General features: G+C 32.9%; 1 long non-coding RNA gene across 1 annotated transcript; it reads left to right on the top strand.

Moving 5' to 3' along the window:
* The first annotated feature begins 10,256 nt into the window (after positions 1-10,256).
* On the top strand, positions 10,257-15,757 carry LOC140670254 (uncharacterized). Its single transcript, XR_012047518.1, has 3 exons — positions 10,257-10,294; positions 10,385-10,511; positions 15,173-15,757. It is a non-coding gene; the product is annotated as an uncharacterized lncRNA (long non-coding RNA).
* The last annotated feature ends 3,122 nt before the right edge of the window (positions 15,758-18,879 follow it).

Raw genomic sequence — 18,879 nt, 5'->3', positions numbered from 1 at the left:
TTGCGCCGGTCTACGTGTTTCACTTAATACCGACCATATCTCTGGATCATAATTGCTCAATCGACTCAATAATTCACATTTATTACCGACCGTTGACAATTTTCTTTCGCGAAGGATTTCTTTTAATTCCGCTACCGTATACTCGTTCGGTTGCTTTTCCGCTATTTTCTTTGTATGCTAGGATCACTATAACAATGGGTGGACACGACAGAACTCAGCACACAGTCGAAATATCGTTCAGTGCACTTTATACAGAACCGACACTCAGTCGAGAATATTCTTAAAACTCTAATATTCTTTATTCTGCACGACAATACAACATGAACTCGCGGTGACTTATACGACGACATACGAACGTACTTTTTACACTGAGACGAGTGTATTACACTACTGATAATCCCGTCCGATTTTGTCCTTGTATCCCACTTCTGATCTGTAGGAAGATGTCTAGGGTTTTCTATAGATCTCGATAGAATTTAGGCCGAGAATAATATTATATATATGAAGTTCTTTATTCTATCAAGTATACAGACCACCGCGTCTTCGTTCCTACAACAACTAACTCTCGACGCATACTTGCGCCCCCTCTTCTACGGTCCCACTCTCGTGATAGCAGGAGCGTATGATATATAAAAACTTTTACAACATAAAATCTCTACAATATATGTATATATATAACACATGTAAAAAATCGCAGAAATGGTGATTATAGTATAACATAAAAACACCATGAATAATCAATATAAACATACATATAAAAATACAAGAACATATAAAACCAGAAATATGTACAAAGAACAATACATACATATATCAAAAATCTGAGAACTATACCAAATGCATAGAACTTAAATGAAGAATCTTAAACTATAATAACTAATTAATATTTAATATTGTACTGGTGGATCACCCTGTTAATGACTTCATTAATAAGTGACCGAAATATTGCCAAATGCAAATGAAGCATATCTTTTGTCAATAATTATATCAACGCTTTAAGTACTGCAACCGCTATTGTTAAAAGATATTATTAGAAACGACCATATAAATTAAGAGAGAAATAATTGAGACTAACATAAACAATAATGTAGTCTCACCAAGAAAGTTAATTCGATCAAAGTGCGAAGACGCTATCAGACCAATGAAATTATAATGGAAATTATGTAATTGTTTAAAAAGAAAGTAAATGGCAAAAAGAATAGACGATATGTCATAAATGAATGTTAATCACTTTAGAAATCAAGCCCTTGAAAGATCAATATAATATACTAATATTATTAACAATAATTTACATCGTATGAATTATGCGATGGATAATCAATAAAATGATAATTACATAAAGAAACTCACCGATCTCCAGTAGAGCTCACAAATAGTAATATATTAAATACTTTACATAGTACGGTCCTTTGGTAGATGCCTAATACGCTCTGGGATGTTAATACGGGTGCGAGGTCCTTATATCGCTCGCCCTTATGACGGCCGCCATTAATCCCTTATGGATATAAATGTCGTTTCGGTGTGATTCTATAAGGTACTGTGTATATCAGGGACTCTTAAGCTGGAGTCACACGACGTATGTTTTTCTGTATAATTTTCTTGTATGCTAGCTTGTATGTTGTACGCTGCTTGATTTGTTGTATGGAGCGTTGTATGAAGACGTCAGACGTATAAATAGTATTTTATAGCATATGACATATCAACATGTCAATGTATAATATGGATGAGCAGCAATTTTTGTATTTAAGTGAAATTTTACGACGACGAAGAATGGTTGCATTTGCGTTATTAAAGAATCGTGAAATAAGAAACCACAGAAGACGTAGGAGAATATGGGTTCTCCGAAATTGGTTGCAAAAAAGAAACGAAGGAAGAAGAGTTTTAAATATGGTGCAACAAGAGCTTCGGTACACTTTAATCTGTATATATATATTTTTTTTTAATTATCAAATTAAATATTTTTTACTGCTTTTCACGGTATTTTTTTTTATTTTTCATAGTTTACAAGACATTGATGCTTATAAAAATTATTATCGTATGGATGAAGATCTTTTTGAAGAACTTTTGGCTCGAATTACTCCACACATACAAAAAAAGATACTGTTATGCATCAGGCTATAAATCCTTGCCAAAGGTTTTTATCAAATTCGTAATTTTTTATGTCTTTCTTTACATTGTGTTATCAATTAAAATTAAATATAAAATTGATACTAAGCATATTGGTTATATTATATTATATTGATATGATATTTATAGATTGGCTGCTACATTGCGTTTTCTGGCATCTGGAAATTCATATAAAGATCTTTCCTTTGCAGTACGCATAGCTCCCAATACACTTTCAATTATTATTATTGATACATTAAAAGCAATCATTCATGAGCTTCAAGATGAGTGTATCAAAGTATGTGTTTTTCATTCCTTATTGTTATCACATTTCTATTCCAAATCTCTCTTTTAGTGTCCTAATAGTAAAGAAGAGTGGGCTGAAATTGAAAGCGGGTTTCGTATTTTATGGCAGTTTCCTCACTGCATTGGAGCACTGGACGAAAAGCATATAAACTTTCGCGCTTCAAGACAAAGTGGCTCTTTTTATAGGAATTATAAGGGTAGAGATAGCATAATACTTGTGGCCCTTGTTGATATTACATGCAAATTTTTATTTATTGATATTGGTAAAAATGGGCGAATGAATGATGGTGCAGTATTCAGAGACAATGAGCTAGGCCAATGTTTAAATAACAATTCATTAAATTTTCCGGAATCTGTTCCTTTAGCTGGAAATACTGTACCATTACCCTATGTTATAGTTGCTGATGATGCTTTTCCCTTGTTAAACAATCTTATGAAACCGTATCCTGAACGTGGACTAACTTACGATCAGAGAATTTTTAATTATCGCCTGAGTAGAGCACGAAGAATTGTCGAAAATGCATTTGGCATTTTAGCTAATAGATTTAGAATTCTCCTCAACACAATCACTTTGTCAGTTGATAAAGTCGAGTTAATTACTCTCGCGTGTTGTATTTTACATAATTTTATTTTATCTCGAAGGCCATGGAATAATATAATCGAGGATAAATCTGAAATAAATTCCCAAATCATCTGAATGATTTAATTAGACAAAGAGGTAATAATCATACTCAAAATGCTAAAGCAATCAGAGATCAATTTATGAATTATTTCAATACTATTGGTTCTGTTCCATGGCAGAATGAAGCTGTAAAAAAAGGCAATTATTAATAATGTACAAAAAAAATAAACTATTTACAAGCAAGAAATAAAATATAGTTATTATTTTAATAATTATAGATTTAATAATAATAGATGTATTTTAACATAAATAAAAGAACACATAATGAACGCAATAATAATAAATTACGAAACAATACGAATACTACAATATTATATTTTTTGACATAACTAGCTGAATAATATCTAACATTAATTTTTCTTGCTCCTTCTGATCTGTCATTTTTTTTATTAATGATCTCACAAATTCCACACATAGATCAATAGACTCTTTTTCTTTTTTCTCCAATGGAGGTGGCACAATTATAAGCTTGTTTAAAGAGACAATTATTTTTTCAACAGAATTATCAGAATATGTACTTGAAAGTTTTCGACGTTTAGAAACATTAACTGTGGATAATAAAGACGAAGATTGAAATGGAACTGATGAATGTGAACTAGAAGGTGTGTTAGATTGACTAAAGAGATTGGCTTCACTTCTTGTTGGAAAGAAATATTCTTCTTGAGAAACATTTTGAGAGGATTCAAATTCGATTAAATTAGATTCCTGTTGCTCTTCATGATCATCTTGTAATTTTGTTTCTGTAGAATTTTCTTTCATTAATATTATTTCATCTTCCGAAATTCTATTGAGATTTATTTCTTCATTTATTACTATATCTATACTGTTCACATTGTTCTAAATGAATAAAAAATCCATAAACATATTTTAAACATATTTTTAAACATATTTTAATTTTTAATTTTTATGTAATAATGTAGATAGATATTTATTCAAAATTGATCCCCTTAGGGTTACAATTTGTTATCATCTCCTCAACCATTCATACATCACTTCCCCCCGGGGGCCCCCGTGGCTATCCCCCGCCACTTCGTCCCCCGAGGTTCGCACACACACGCCACAACTTCTCTACTTATTTATACATTCCTAAATACCCGATCAAACCTCATCTCTCCTCACACTGTCACTCTTACCTACACACAAATACATTTTCAAATCCCTCAGCGTGAACCTGGCCTTGAGTGATCTCACATTTTAATAAAAACCCACTCCCTACCCCTACGCCCCTCTCTCTCCTCTCGCCCTTTCGACCCTCTATCCTCCCCTTCTCCCTTCAATTCCCAATCTAAAAGACATGTCTCTCTCTCTCATATCCCGTTTTTTTCTTCTCTCTCTCCCCCTTTCTCTCTCTCTCTCTTTCACTCTCCTCTCATCCCTCTCTCTCTCTTTCTTCCTCTCTTTCTCTCCCATTCCTTAAAACCCCGCTTCCTGCTCCACGCCTCTTCTTTTTCTTTTCGCCCTTCAGTCTTCTAACCTTTCCCTCTCCGTTCATTTCCCACTTCCACCGCTAATTCTCTCTCTCATACCCCATTCTCTCTCTCATATCCCGTTTTCTCTCTCATACCCAATTCTCTCCTCTCTCTCCCTCCCTCTTTATTTTTCTTATGTTACTTCATTTACACTTCACTTCCTCTATCTTACCAGTAAAACAAAACCTTTCTCCACTCTCCTCTCTCACCCTCTCTCATCCTCTCTCTCACTCCCTCTCTCCTTCTCTTCACTATCACCTATATACACTAATTACAGACTATACATCCTTCTAAACCTTCTCCCCTTCTTTGCCTCAATCTCTTCCGCCGCGACCCTGACCATTTAGCGACCCTTACATACTTTAGATTTCCCTTACCTCCTTCACGACCCATCCTCTCTACCTCTTCCCCCCTTCCTCTCTTCCGTTACCCTTGTTCCCCCTTTCCTCTCCACACTCGCCTCTTCTCCATCTCTCTCTCTGCTCTCTCTGTCTCTCCTCTCCCTTAATCATCTCCTCTTCTCTCTTCCAGTTTCCCTCTCCTCTTTTTCCTCCAAGCTGGGCTATCCTCCTCTTCTTCTCTTGACCCTCTTCTCATCCCTTTCACATTGTCATCCCCTAATCTCCTCACCCTTCTCCTTACCAAATTCCCTTAACCTATCTTACCACTAAAGTAAAACTTTTCTTCACTCTCCTCTCTCACCCTCTCTCATTCTTTCTCTCACTCTTTCTCTCTCTCTCTCTCTCTCTCTTTCCCCTTTCTCCTTTCTCTCTCTCCGTACCCCACTCCACTATATACACGAATCTCTCTGTTTTCCTTTCTCTCTGATCTTTTCATCCTCACTTTGGAACCTTCTTCTTCTCCTCCCTCCTTTTCCTTCTTTCTTTTTCTCTCTTCCCCTAGCCATTCCTTTGCTCTTCTATCCTTTTCCTCCTCCAACCTCCTCTTCCCTTCTCTCCTTCTCCGCGTTCCTCCTCGCTTGTTTCTCTTCTCCCTGCCCATTCATTATCCGCATCTAACCTCCACCTGTCATCGTGTACGCTTCTCTCCATCATTGCCTCCTTTGTTTCCTCCTTTATATCTTCCGCCTTTTTCCCCTCGCTCTCCTTCCTACTCTCCCGCTCCCTGTGGATCTCCGCCATACTCTCCCTCATCTCTCTCACATCACTCTTTATCCCTCTCATCTCCTCTATCTCTCCTTTCACTTTTTTCTCTTTTCTTTCTCACTCCACTTCTTTTCCTCTTCCTTTTCACTATCCTTCTCCTTCTGTACCTCTCTGTTTCTTAACCTCTTGCTACCCGTTCACTCCTCTCTCTTTACCCTTTCTTCTAAACTGCTTTCCTCGCAACACGTGTCTATCGTTTATCCTGCCTTCACATCTCGAACATCTCTCCTCTTCTCTCCCCTTTCACCACTGCTAACAACTCTTTTATATTCCTTTCATCTCCTTCACTTCTTTCTTTGACTGTTTCACTTCCTCCATCTCCTTTCTTCTTTTCCTCTTCCTTTTCACTATCTTTCTCCTTCTGCACCTCTCTGTCTCTTAACCTCTTGCTACCCGCTTACTCCTCTCTCTTTACACCTTTCTTCTAACCTGCTTTCACCGCAACACGTGTCTATCGCTTATTCTGCCTTCCTGTCTCGAATCGATCTCATCCTTCTCTTCGCCGTCCCATCGATCTCTCGATCTTCATACTGTACGCTCCGACACGCTTCTCCTGCCATCTACCATTGCCTCTTTGTAACTCCTTCTCTCCACCGCCTTGCGCCTTCTCACCGTCACCGCAATTTTGCCACGTTTCCTCATCCTCTTGCTTCCCCTTCCCTCCTCTCTCCACCCTCTTCGCTCACTCCACTTTTACACTCCTGTTCTTTTCCTCTCTTTCATTTCCGCCTCTTCTTCTTCTTCCGCTGTCGTTCGACTCCCTCCGCCTTCAGGTGTCCGCTCCTTTTCCTCTTTGTTCCGCTCCGTCTCTCGATCCTTTGCCTCTCAAATCTTCCACGTCATCCTTCTCCATCATCCCGATCCAACTTTTCCGTCCTTATATCTCTCTTTCCTGCTTGACCTTCTCCTCCACTCCACTTTCTCTCACTACACTGTCCTTCTGCTTTCCCTTCTGCCCATCCTTTCCACTTTCCGTTTTCTTTATCCTTATAAACACCTCAAAAACCACTTCGTACTCTTACTCGCTCAACCTTTCCATCTGCCATCTTTACCCCCTCCCCCATGTAATAACGTATATATATTTATGTAGTATGTGTGTGTGTGTGTGTGCGTGCGTGCGTGCGTGCGTGCGTGCGTGCGTGCGTGCGTGCGGGCGGGCGGGCGGGCGTGCGTGCGTGCGGGCGGGCGTGCGTGCGTGCGTGCGTGCGGGCGTGCGTGCGTGCGTGCGTGCGTGCGTGCGGGCGTGCGTGCGGGCGAGCGTGCGGGCGGGCGTGCGTGCGGGCGTGCGTGCGTGCGTGCGTGCGTGTGTGTGTGTGTGTGTGTGTGTGTATGTATGTTATATTATTATTTTTTATTACTATTATATTACTATATTATATTACTATATTATTTTGTATTTACTTTTTCTTGACTGCTGCTACTTATTTTTGTGGAAATACTTTTACGTGGAATAAAATGTTCTTCTAAGAATAGAAATATCTCAAAATACCAAAGACTTAGAATATAAATCTAAAGAAAGAAGTAAGATTTTGATTTTTATTAGGAATAAAAATAACTGAAAATGAATAATAATATAATATTAATAATAATAATATAATGTAATATTTATAATAATAATATAATATAATATTTACATCATCTATTCCGCTTCCACTTTTTATTGATTCTTTCTTTTTTTATTTTCAGTATTAAAACTATTTCTTAAAGAGTGCATTTTATTTATGCACTCTTTCATTTCTGTGTTTGACCGCAATTTTTACACTTCTTTAATTATTCTTTGTAAAGCATTCCGTAAATGTTTATTGTGATTTGGGTGTTTTACAGCATATAATGCGGGCTCTTTTTTATATGCCTTTAAGAATATCGGGCGGCGAGTTTCCATTTTTGCTATAGCTAGACGCTGATTAGTTTACTTTAACATTTTATAAAAACGAACAGAAAAATGAGATCAAAAAATGGTACAGGAATTTTTCCGATTTGGATTGTTCTTTTGTATCTCATGGTATATTTCATACATGTTTAATACGATAAACTTTGTATACATACATATTACAATTTTTATATATATGTAAAGATAAAGAAACTTATTCTTTATCTCTATATTTCTTTATCTTTAAATATTTGTAAATCACTATGGAGATAATGATTGTTGATCAAAAAAATCATAATCAATTAACATTAAAGAATAAAGTATAGTAATATAGTAATATTTTTTTACTTTTTAACTGTTAATACAATTTTATATGTTAACATAATTTTATAATAATTACACGTTAATACAATTTTATAATAATTAATGTGTAACAAACTTAATTTAATTTAAAATTAAAATTTTTTTTCATAATTTACATAACTATAAATTTTAGTATTAGCAATGAATATTGGAACACAGCTTACATTTATAAGCATGCTGATTTGTTGTTGATTTTTACAAATTAGATGATATTGATTTTTACTTCACAGATTTTTATTTCTTCGTTAACTAATCGTCATAATGTACGATAAATGCAGTATATACGCATATAAGAAGCGATAAAATTATAAATAAAAATCAGCGGCGCAGTGAAAATCAGTATCACCTGACTTGAAAATGTCAACAACAGATAACAAATTGGTACTCATGTAAGTATATAGTTACAGACTTGAGTGCGCTATATCAAACTTTGATAGTTTAAAAACTTAAAAACTAGTGTGATTCCAATATTTTTGAATTAAAATTCTTGACTCTATATTACTTAATGAATAAAGTATTATACGGATAATACTTTATTGGTATATTTTTCAAGTACATTATGACGATCACACTAGTTTTTAAGTTTTTAAGCTATCAAAGTTTAATATAGCGTACTCAATATTGCTCATCATTTTATGTTTCATCTCTGTATTAAAATAGCAAGTCTAACTTAATATTTATTATTGTATTTACTAGATTTATACTGTATACATCTTCAAGAGATCATTTTTTAGCACGCTATCAAATTATTTAATAACACAATTTATATAAAGAGCTAATATCTTATCTTATAATTGCTGAAGTGCTTTGTGGACTCATCTTATAGATAACTATAATTGTTCTATTAATTTGTTGTTCCTTGTGTTCTGAATTCTTAGTTCTTATTATTATAAATATATAGAATATAATTTAACATATATTTTTCTTACAAATAATTGTTAGAAAATGAAAATTTATAAGAAAAATATCAACTCATGGAAGGATTGTTATTTGTTTATTATTCGCGAGAATCCTTACGGATCTTTGGATTTTATTTGTTGAACATATTCCAAAACAAAATCATTACATTCTACTAATTAAAACTCTATTAACATAATTAAATTTCTTTAGAAGACTTAGACCACCACAAGCGCGCGTAACGTGCGCTATTTATTTGGTGTATGTTCATATATATATATACAGGGTGGGCCATTTTAAACAGTACGGTCAATTTTCTCGTAAACTGAGCGAAATATCGAAAAATGTTTCAGATAATAGTTGTATGGTTTCGAGGAAGCCATAAAATGGTACCATTGGTTTGACTTTGGATAGTCACTTGAAGGTCACGTGAAGGTTACCTCAATTTTTTTAAATGGCACCCCCCATTTTTTATTACATATCCTTGTAGCTGACCTCGAGAGCTTTCCAAAACATTATAATAAAATATTTTTTCATTAAATACTTTTCGAATTATAAGGCTTAAAAATTGCAATATTTTGTCATAAAATACAAGATATCTTGTATAATATTCATTTTTCGATTATCTTACCCTAATACTTTTATGCACAGAATAACAAGACGAATCAATTGGTCTAAAGAAAACACATAGTTATCTTTAAGAAAAAATCTGAATGTGCAACTAGCAGTTACATATTTTTACTTTAACATAATGATGAATTTTCATTACGCCAATTGATTTGTCTCATTATTCTGTTCATAAAAGTATTAGGGTAAGATAATCGGAAAGTGAATATTTTATTTTGTTTATATATATATATATATATATATATATATATGATCTGCGCTAGTTAAATCGCTTTTTCATGTTATATATATATATATATATATATATATATATATATATATATAACATGAAAAAGCGATTTAACTGGCGCGGATCAGCCCGACACGGCGTGATCGGAAAGAACCAGAATGCGCAAAATCCACAGACCATCGAACGATTCTCGCGCAAGAAACCAGGGCTGCACAAAATCGCACCCTTAAGAGGCGTCCTACGAACTCTTCTGGCGAAGAAATTGGCGTGTCGCGACTGATTGTAATCATCAGCGATGGATTCTGGATAATATTTGCGATCGAAATAGAAGGTTTCGATCTCAACAAAGAGTCCTTCGAAGGAATTCCGACAGATTTGGCGTGTCATAATCGGGGGTACGTACACTCTCGATACTTTCGTGAGCACGCGACTCGCCAGCGAGATGACGTGTCGCTACATAATTGGCCATAATTACGCACCCCGTGTGCGCAGGATTGATCAGGCTATCGATTCGGGATAGAAGGATCCGCAGTCAGTCTGGTGTGAGCACTTGATTGAGGCGAATCCTACAACAGAATTGTAAGTTAGTAACAAATTCAATCATATTCTTTTTACATTCAATTTGGAAATTAGTCAATTTCTTATGATTTATAATTTGTATTTCTATAGAACTGGATTTCACCTGAATGAGGAAGCGAGAGGAACCCATGCGGATAACGAGCAGAGACAGCTAATGAACTCAGGAACAGGACGGATATGTCGGACTCCAGGACTTTCGTGAACGTGTATTGTGCCGGTGAGTTATCTGCACAGATTTCTATATATATATATATATATATATATATATATATATATATATTTTAAAAGATAAAATTACTCCCGATATATAAAGCAGTTTTTACGAAAAAAAGCTTTGTATAAAATATTTTTTGATATCTCTAATCATTTTCGAGATATAGCGAGAAAAGTAAAAAGCCGTTTTATATATAATGAGGGATGATGTCATCTCTTAAAAATGTTTTTCCGCCACAACTGAAACTTTGTAAATCCATTTCTTTGTTCGTTTTCTAAACTTTTTAAAAAAATTTTAATAGTTTTTATATATCTTTCTTTGTGTTTCAAATTTGTTTTAGAATGTCTTAGTAAAATATCTTTTCTCGAAAAATAAATGTTGCAAACATTTTAAAGGAGATCGTTTCTTTGTTGGATGTTTGGTTGAAATGATCTGGTTTCTTTTTTTTCAATTGGCTTTTCTTGTTCTCAGTTTCTTCCTTTTTTTGCACTCCTTTACGAGAGTTTTAGAACTAAATTGTTATAAATGCATATTATTATAAATATATATTATTAGTTAGAAATATATATTATTTATTTATTACTCCAAAAAGAGAATTAAAAATTGAAGGAATAATCCACTATACAAAGTAACGTATTTAATACGTTTCAATAATGGTTCTTTGTAACGTGAATTGTTTTAGAGATGTATACAGAAACATTTTAGAGAGGTAACATAAACAGTTATGTCCGCATTCAGATATTTACATATCAAACATTATAGAAACATTTATTGATATTGTATCATAAACATTTTGTGGAAATAGTATTTAAATTTTATATATATGGTATATTACTATAATATATTTACAGCTACATACACAATAATATATTTATAGTCAATAGCAAAACTTTTAACTACTTAATATACCGATTTAAAATTTTTAAGGATAATATATATTGTTATGTTACTATATTATACGTAAAAATAGATTAAAGTAAACAAAGTTATGTTGTTAAAAGATTTACTATTAACAATTATATTATACATAATCGCCGACTATACATATATAATCGGAATTGAAATGGACGTAATAATAACACTTCATGAAATAATACATGAATTAATACATTTATTTATTTAATTGTATAAATATAACTCACAATTTATTAAAATAATTATTATTTTAATTTAACATTTATACAAAACATAAAGTAATATAAATTGAAGATTACAAACTTTCTATGAAAAATATTATATTTGATACAAAACATAGATGAAGCAAAAAAAAACATCTTTCTTATTATCATAGCATAATAAAAGTATTACGTAATATATAAATATTTGTATCGATAATACTAAAATAAAAAATAATTATTTTATATCTGTATATACAATATATATATACATATATACTGTAAAGTATTTTATAATAAAATATTTTAAAAACTTTATAAATTTTAACTAGACTTTTGTAAATTGTAACTGAAATTAAATAAATGTAAGAATTTAATCACTTAAATACATTTAAAAAATAAGTATTTAAAATAATATAAATATTATATAAAGTAATTATTGATATTATATAAATATACTATTTTAATTTGAATTAATTATATAATTATTAATTTCATGTATTAAATACCATAGAAAATAAACTCGTGGAATAAAAAATCAAATATTTTAAAATAAAAATGAAAACATTATATGTTTACGTCGTTTCTCGCAGTATTGTTTCTTGCATTTTCATTCCTTACATTTTTATTTCTTGCATTTTCACGATTTAATCGCAGGATTGATTGTCTAAACCATGCTTTCAAAATCTATTCAAATTGTGCTTCTGTATAGTAGAACAAATATTTTTTATAGCATCTAAAGAAATGAACATTTATAAGATAAAAAAATCAAATAAATAAAAAATAGAATATGCGTAATATATGGAGAAACAATATTTTGTATGCAACTTACTCTTCATGCACATAATTAATTTCAAATCTTTTAATCTAAAATTATTTTTTTATATTCTTAACGCATTAAATATCAATTTAAAAACAAAGATAAAATTGTACATACCAGCTATGATTGTGCTTCCTCAGATACTAATATAATTAGAAAATTATTAATATTTTCAAGACAATCCATTGGTAGAAACAAGTTAATATTATGGTGAATATTTATGTTATTGCCATTATTTTCTAAAACATGTAAACGCTCATTTATTCGTCTACATTAGTTTTATTTCGAGTACATTTTCTAATATAGTATTTAGAATTCTAGTAGGTGTAAAAAAATAAATATGATTTGTATCTATGTTTTTATTTTTATTTCTATAATTAGTGTGTATTTATATGTGTGCGTGTGCGTGTGTGTGCGTGTGCGTGTGCGTGCGTGCGTGCGTGCGTGCGTGCGTGCGTGCGTGCGTGCGTGCGTGCGTGCGTGCGTGCGTGCGTGCGTGCGTGCGTGCGTGCGTGCGTGCGTGCGTGCGTGCGTGCGTGCGTGCGTGCGTGCGTGCGTGCGTGCGTGCGTGCGTGCGTGCGTGCGTGCGTGCGTGCGTGCGTGCGTGCGTGCGTGCGTGCGTGCGTGCGTGCGTGCGTGCGTGCGTGCGTGCGTGCGTGCGTGCGTGCGTGCGTGCGTGCGTGCGTGCGTGCGTGCGTGCGTGCGTGCGTGCGTGCGTGCGTGCGTGCGTGTGTGTGTGTGTGTGTGTGTGTGTAGATATTAAAACTTACTACATTGTTTACAGGAATATCATCTTTTGTAGGAATACCATTGTCCTCTGCTCCTATATTATTATAGGAATTTCATTAATATCTAATTGATGTGTATCACTAATATTTCTTTGAACTTGATTGAGATCATTATTATTAATATTCTTTTGAAGTTGATTGACATCATTATCTGAAAAACACATTTGTTATGAAAATTTTAACACTTCATGTTTTAATATATTTTCATATAAAGTAAAAAAATAAATATAAAATATCGCTATTATATCTTGCATGTTTTTATTTAATTCGGGAATAGAATCATTATCGCTGATTTCATTTTCACTTGAAGTACTAAAGTTATCTGAAAAATATTATTTATGTTTAGTATTGCTTATTAATATTATCTAAATAAGAATTATCTTATATGAAAATAAAATAATACTCAAGAGAATAATTATATTCATTTATCAAGCACAAAAAATAGTTTCCAATAAATTTCATCCAAGAATATTTTTATACCATTTTTATTTTTTTCTAAAATGCGAAATGAAACTTTTTTATTTCTTAAACCACGGCCTAATTGAGATTCTGATTCAGTATTGCTTTTATCTTCCATTAACCTTCTCTCCTTTTGGAGAGCATGTTCATATGAACCTATAAAAATTAATTTTTTTCAAGATGTCATTAATATTTTGCACACACACAAAATAAAAATTTATATACATACGAGGTGTCAAAAGTTCCAACCAAACTTTGTGATTTGATAAAAAATCTGAATAGAAAGTTTCCTTTAAAACATGTATCTAAAAATTCTTTGAAAAAGTTAACGCTCAAATACATTTTTAAATCTTTTTTAGACCTATGTTTCATTTTTTATAAAAGCATTTCTGGTTGTTTATCATAAGCAATTTGTTCATAAGTGGCTGAACCGTTTGGCATCACCCTATATACATTTATACTTACATACAGCCATACATACATTAAATACATACACAAAATAATAATAAAATTATGTTTGTATGCCGCTCTTTACTATTAATTATGTAAGCAAAAATACTTACCATATTTATCAATTACGATAACCGGGTGTATAATTCAATCATTGTGAGGTTTTACATTTAATGATGCAATTCCGAGTGTCTTTTTTAGGCCAGTAGGAATATTTGTCATTTTCTTTTAACCACATAGTTGATATTACAGAATATATTTCTTCTTCCTCGTACTCAGCATTGAATTTTACAACAGAATAAAGTAACTGCAAATAATATATCGTTTAAAAATGCAAATTTTAAGAATTTAATTATACAGTTTATTTAATCATACTTAACTTAAAGATACTTAATATTTATATATTAATTAATATAAATTTGATTTATATATATATATATATAATATAAATTTGATTTATATATATATATATATATATATATATATATATATATATATATATATATTGTATATTGTATATTGTATATATTGTATAGGGTGTCCCATTTAACTTGAGACATCGAAGTAACTCGAAAACAAAGAGGAAAAACAAAAATCGCTGAAACACGTGTCGAATGAATTCTGAGGACGAGTAAAATGGCATGATTCCTTTTTCATTTGGTGAACGTCCTCAAGGTGATTTCAAGGTCAACTTTGTTTTTTCAAATGAAAACCTATATTTTTTATGGCAGAAGCATATTCTACGTAAAAAAACAATTAACTTTTGTCTGAAACATTTTTTTATTTAATCATTACTTTCGGAGATATTGTATGAAGTAATTCCGATTTTTATTCGAAACGAATAAAATAAATGTATCACAATAAATGCTCAAAATGATGGCCTTTCATTTCCAAACACTTGTTAATGCGATTAATAAAAGATTGATGCACTAATAATAAAATCTCTGGACGGATATCGCGACAGGCATTTCGGATTCGCTCTTTCATGTTTTCTGGTGTGATTGGTCGATCGTGATAAACTTTTTCTTTAAGGTGGCCCCATAAGTAAAAATCTAACGGTGTTAAATCAGGCGACCTCGCCGGCCAGTTAACTGGACCTGCCCGACCTATCCAGCGACTAGCGTATTTCTGATTTATTATTTGGCGTGCATTACGCGAATAGTGAGCTGGGCAACCGTTCGCGAGCCAACCGAGACCATAGATCGGACGACACGACCGTGTGCGAAATCGCGCCGTAACATACATAACACTGTTCGTAAATCTTTATTATTATTTTTTTTTCTTATTATAAACTATTGTACAAATACCAACCAGAATAAAATCTTTAGAATCGCACTCGTTCCCCTTCTTTTCTGGTTGATGACCTCCGTACTTATGTAACACCCGCAATCCACACACACAAACACACACACACACTCATACAAATAATTTTAAGGCGGATTTGATAATATCAATAAAGTTATATGTATAATGGTAGGGATCAATTGAATAAATGTTAATTTAAAAATTAAATGATCGGTAAACTTATTTAACTCCCTCACTCCCTCCACGCGAAAGATCACACAAGGTCCCGTCCCGCGTAAAAGAGATTCGATTCTCTTACCAAAAAGGGACCACCGAGAGAGAGAGTGTTCGCATAACAGAGTAATAACGACACCCGTCGTTTAGCTGTTTGCTAACCTGCAGCTCGCTCGACCGAGTCACTCGTCGATAAGACTTTTAACATCGGAACAGTTCTCGTTACGCCCTTCCTCTGACCCATCCTCTCTACGGGCCTGGACGTAACAGTAGTTATCCTCAAAAAATTTATAATATTTTGATATAAATTTAGTGAAAATCGGTTCATAAATATGTAAGTAGCTAGTGAGGACCGCGCGAAGCGCGGTCCAAAAAGCTAGTATGTATGTATATATCTATATATATAAGTAGCGTCCGTCTGTATGTCTGACCGCGAACTCCTTCCACATTCGTGGACCGATTTTCGTGAAATAGGTACCAAAATGTCGCAAATTTTTCGGAAAAGGCTGCTATGTGGTTTTTTTAAGTTTCCCCACCCACGCAAATGCGCATTTATGGATCGATTTTCATGAAATTGGTATCAAAATTTCGCAATTTTTTAAGAGATGACTATTAGGTGATTTTTTTTTATTTTCATCCCACCCACGCGTCCACCCACGCGCATGCGCATTTATGGACACTTCTACATTTGTGGAACGATTTTCACGAAATTGGTACCAAAATGTCGCAAATTCCTCGGAGAGGGCTGCTGTGGGGTTTGTTTTTGCCCATCCACGCATTCACCCACGCGCATGCGCATTTATGGGCCGATTTTCAAGAAATTGGTATCAAAATTTTGGAAATTTTTCGGGAAAAGCTGTTATGTGGTTTTTTTTTAGGTTTTGCTCACCCACGCATGCACCCACGTATCCATCCACGCGCATGTGCATTTATGGATCGATTTTCACGGAATTGGTACCAAAATTTCGCAAATTTTTCGGAAAAGGCTGCTATGTGATTTTTCACGCATCCACCTACGCACATGCGCATTTATGGACCGATTTTCACGAAATTGGTACCAAAATTTCGCAATTTTTTCAGAAAAGGTTGCTATGTGTTTTTTTTTAAATTTCGTCCACCCACGCATCCATCTACGCGCATGCACATTTATGGACCGATTTTCACGAAATTGGTACCAAAATTTCGCAAATTTTTCGGAAAAGGCTGCTATGTGTTTTTTTTAAGTTTCGCCCACCCACATTTTATCGTAGATAAGGCTATGTTTTTTTGAAAAAAATTTTTTTTATTTGTATTCCAATGTGATTGGAATGTTTTGACATTTTCCTATTTGAGTGTCATTTGCTATGACAATAAATCTTAAGAACAAAGTTTAGAAAAAGTTGGAATTTTTTTTGCTACATCCTGCATTTGCTCATGGTCAAACTTTATGTGGCATTTTCTAGAGCAACCAAAAGGGAAAGTGTAAAATTTAAGATTGGTGAATTCAGTAATCAAGGACATCTAATTGAAAGAAGTAAAATATGTTTTACAAAAAATATAATATACAGAGAAATTTTGTAAATTGAGAAATTAAAAAAATTGTACTAGTTGAAGGAAGTGAAAAATGTTTTAAAAAATATATATAATACAGAGAAATTTTGTAAATTAAAAAGTTAAAAAAATTGAATGAGAGCTAATAATAGCGGGTTAGCGGTGGGTAAATTAAACGTAAAGAAAAAATATTTGAGTAAATAAAATTTAAAAAAAGGTGTAATAATTAAATAATAAAAAAATAATTAATATTTATATATTGTATGTATATATAAGGGTGGACCATTTTAATTCATCCAGTCGAATATCTCGAAAACCAAGTCCGGGAGAGAAAAATGTTTCAGACAAAAGTTGTATGGTTTCGAGGGGGCCATAAGATGGTACCATTGGTTTGACCTTGAAAAATCATTTGAAGGTCACGTGAAGGTCACTTCAAGTTTTTTAAGTGGAATACCCTATTTATTTTTACATATTCTTGTAGCTCATCTCGAGAGCTTTTCAAAACACTTATGACAAAGTATTTTTCACTAAGTATTTTTTGAGTTACAAGGCTTCAAAGTTGCAGTATTTTGACATAAAATACAAGATATCTCATAAAATATTCATTTTTTGATTATCTTATTCTAATACTTTTATATACAGAATAACGAGACGAATCAATTGGTATAATTAAAACACATAATTATGTTAAAGTAAAAATCTGAATTTGCAACTAACAGTTACACATTTTTACTTTAACATAATTATGTGTTTTCTTTACACCAATTGATTCGTCTCATTATTCTGTGCATAAAAGTATTAAAGTAAGATAATCAAGAAATGAATATTTTACGAGATATCTTGTATTTTATGTCAAATTACTGCAACTTTGAAGCCTTATAACTCAAAAAATACTTAATGAAAAATACTTTGTCATAAGTGTTTTGAAAAGCTCTCGAGATGAGCTACAAGAATATGTAAAAATATATAGGGTGTTCCATTTAAAAAACTTGAAGTGACCTTCACGCGACCTTTAAATGATTTTTCAAGGTCAAACCAATGGTACCATCTAATGGGCCCCCTCGAAACCATACAACTTTTGTCTGAAATATTTTTCTCTCCCGGGCTTGGTTTTCGAGATATTCGACTGGATGGATTAAAATGGTCCACCCTGTATATAAATCAAATTTATGTTATAAAAAAAAATATATATATAAACCAAATTAATATTTAAGTTTGGCAAAATATAGCGATATATAACAAATTTAAATAGTGAATGGATGATGACGGACGTTTCGATCCTTCTTTGGGTCATCTTCAGCGCTCATATAATAATAAATCATAATTAAAAAAAACCGGAAAGAGAATTAAACATATTAGCAAAGGTTGACTAAAAGTTTAATAAATACATAGTACCGCAATCGGAAAGTCAGACTGTACTAACGTAGTCGAGTCGATATGTGTAACGGACTCACGGTGCGAAACCAAATCAATGATCTGTTATTAAATAAGTTGTGGATAGAAGGAATGCACAAGTCAGAGGCACGCATGGCAAACCGTTCTGTAAAATGTACAAAAATTGTGCAAGGTCAAACGCAGGATTCGCAATGATAATTAAAGAACTATGATGTCTTAAATTTAACAAATTATATCAGTCAGTGACATTGGAATAACTTATTTAAAAAACGATCATGTAACATAACAAAATTAAG

Source organism: Anoplolepis gracilipes, chromosome 10 (assembly GCF_047496725.1).
Source record: "Anoplolepis gracilipes chromosome 10, ASM4749672v1, whole genome shotgun sequence".
Classification (NCBI taxonomy): domain Eukaryota; kingdom Metazoa; phylum Arthropoda; class Insecta; order Hymenoptera; family Formicidae; genus Anoplolepis; species Anoplolepis gracilipes.
The sequence above is the reverse complement of the archived record's forward strand: the minus strand, read 5'-3'. Positions and strand labels throughout refer to the sequence as shown.